A 3,062-nucleotide genomic window follows, 5' to 3' on the forward strand; every position below is an offset into this window, starting at 1 on the left:
TTTCAAGGTCAGTCCTATTTGAAGTTATCCTAACGGGTAGAAGGGCAGTTTTTAAGCATATTTCATAAATCATAAATTTTCTGAAGCACAGTATAAAAAGCTTATATGAGATATTTGAAAAATAACTGATCAAAATTAGAAAACACACATAGTTATCTGTTAATCTGGCACCTGGTGCTAATGTCTTTATTTATATGACAAACCCTATTTAACTGGCAGCATTCCTCTAATTTTCACTGAGATTGCAAGACAACGGGCCGCTCTAAGGTGACTAAAACCTTTCGACAGGTGGTTGTCTAGATGAAAGCTAAAGGGATGAACCTTTCAGCCACTGCAAGAGATGCAAGAGAAGCCAAATCTGTGATTTCTCGAATATTGTAGGTTCAAGTCCCCCCAAAAGGCTTGTCGTCCACGTCCAGCTGGAATTGCTCACCAGTTCAGTGCTGAACAGGGTAAGGATCTGTCTCAGCACGTTTAAGAGAAGTCGGACCGAAAGCACACTTTGCAGTGACGAAGCCTCTCATCAGCAGAAAGAATCAAAATTCTAGGCTCACCTTTGCTGAGGAGCATGTTGTGTGGAGAGAGGAGAACTGGTCCAAAGTTCACTTTACTGATGAGGGCAAGTTTAATTTTATTTGGGTCAGATGGGAAATATTTTGTTCGCCGTCAAACTGGGGAAAGACTGAAGCACGAGTATGTAAAGAAGTCATTAAAAGGTGAAGGAGGAAGTGTCATGGTTTGGGGATGTTTTGTGCAGCAGGAGCTGGGCCTCTTACACAGACACATGGCAGAGTGAATGGTGGGGGAGGGGGTACTGTCACGGATGAGCCAGGCTCGCTCACCTCCCAATCACAACGTGCACCTTCCCCGGAATTCTAACTGGACACACCTGCTCATCATCACTAATCACCTCTCCATATAAACGCACACTTCACCTCCGCTCAGCGTCTGATCTCACATTGAGCAACGGACTCATTCCTATTCTCCCTTGCGCTAGTCATCGACTCCCGGACTTTTCGTCTCCTACCTTCCTGGATTCCTCTCCTCTTCTCAGCGTCCCCGATCTCCCAACCTGCAAGGTTCAGGACAGTATTATTACTATCTCTCTTTCGATCTCTACAACCCATCGCTGCTTTGCTCATCTGTTTGCTCATTCACTCCCTGCTGTTAATAAACGGTTTACACTGACCATCATCTCTCTGAGTCGTTCTGTTACAATGGTTAGGGTTAGGATTAGGGTTTGGCTTAGGGTTACTTGCATGTAATTATGTATAATTTATTGTTATTATAATAAGTACATGTAACGTGTAACAAGGACACCTTAAAATAACGTGTTACCAAAAATTACTGAGTTATAAGTTATTTTACAACAGCAAAACTATTTTACACATAATTTTAGCATTGTTACAAGTACCTTTACAGCATTATGTGAAAATCCTGATCACCCTTTCGGGTTTATTTCGCAATAAAGACCTGCTAGCTGCACATCATTCCTCTTATTACAAAAATTAAGTATTTAAGAAATTTTAATTGAATTTATTTTAACTAAATAAAATAAAATTCAGAGTAAAAATTTTAAATACAATATTTGTTAATACAAATATTACAGATGGATGGGGAATAAAATGACTGTGTGGCTTGTCCGTCTCAATGGGGGCAGTTTAGTTTTAAAGTGCAGGTAGTTTCAATGTGTTATTAAGCAAACATTTGTTTACTGGCTTTTGATAACAATTCAAGTCATAGTTAAATGCATTTGATGTATCAGAACTGACCAGCATCCCATTTATACAGCGCCTGGCAATGATTGAGTCCAGCCCACAAACAATAATATGAAACTCTACAGGGCAAAGAAGAAATATTCATAGATCAGATCACCGACTCTATAAATACTTCAAAGGGAGGGTTTCTGATATAATGAAAAATCTGCACTAACGTCTATAGAACGAAGCATCAAAATCTTGAATTTTTTGAAAGTGTCTGAAATCAAATTAAGAAAATTTTTGTTGAGATGAGATGTTAAGCACGTGTGTTCAGAACTTCAGTAAAAGTGTAAAGTCATAGTCATAGCAGAGGCATTAACTTAAAGGAAACGGTACAACATTACAACCAGGAACACGCTGGTTTATAAACTCTGCTGCCACATCTGCTTTAGGTCGTCCAACATCTTTGGACCTTTAAGAAGTTAGGCATAAATAAAATTAAATAATGTAGGTGCCAACAAACTCAGATATCCATTTTAAAATGCACACTTTAATGGTCGTACCTAAAGAGAAACTGTTGAGGTTGGAGACATCAATGATGTACATATCCACAACATGAATATGACGAAAACCTGACAGAGCCTTCAAAAAAAAAAGTATGCTCAGGTTTTCACTGAATAAAAAATAATAATAATAATAATAATAAGGGGCTGGATTTAAAATATAGATAGAGATCTTACCAGGTTTTTCAGTAGTTCACAGCCAAGACCCCCAGCTCCAATGACCAGGATTTTCCAACAGAAACTGTAGTGTATTTTAAAATGAAGTACAAACTGTCCAAATATCACAAAACAAGAAGAGAAAAAAATTGAAAAATAAATAAATAAATATACATATATTTCTAAATAAATAATATAAAGTACTACTTTTTCTCACCTCCTCATGTGAAGAGGCCAGTTCTCTCCAGAAACTTCTGCACGTGACTCCAGCGGCCTTTCCAGTCACCGATACAACAACCTTCAACTGCCATGCAAGCAAAAAACAAAATGAAAAAAATCCCAAAATATACTTAAGATACATGTGACAACCACCATAATGCAGTGTTACCCAGAGGTGGGACCAAGTCATTGTTTTGCAAGTCACAAGTAAGTCTCGAGTCTGCATTCAAGTCTCGAGTCAAGTCCCGAGTCAAGACAGACAAGTCCCAAGTCAAGTCCCGAGTCAAGACAGGCAAGTCCAAGTCGAGTTGCAAGTCCTCAGCTGATAACGCAGTAATAACACAGAAATAATTCAGTAATAACGCAGGAATAATACAGGAATAACACAGGAATAACACAGTAATAACAGAAATTACTCGGGAAT

General features: G+C 38.4%; 1 pseudogene; it reads right to left on the bottom strand.

The window, feature by feature from the left end:
• The window catches only part of LOC107657039 (NEDD8-activating enzyme E1 catalytic subunit-like), an 8,553-nt pseudogene extending 5,753 nt beyond the window's left edge, over window positions 1–2,800 (bottom strand).
• Between the last annotated feature and the right edge of the window lie 262 nt (window positions 2,801–3,062).

This window comes from Sinocyclocheilus anshuiensis, unplaced genomic scaffold (genome assembly GCF_001515605.1).
Source record: "Sinocyclocheilus anshuiensis isolate Anshui unplaced genomic scaffold, SAMN03320099.WGS_v1.1 scaffold1453, whole genome shotgun sequence".
NCBI classification, from domain to species: Eukaryota; Metazoa; Chordata; class Actinopteri; order Cypriniformes; family Cyprinidae; genus Sinocyclocheilus; species Sinocyclocheilus anshuiensis.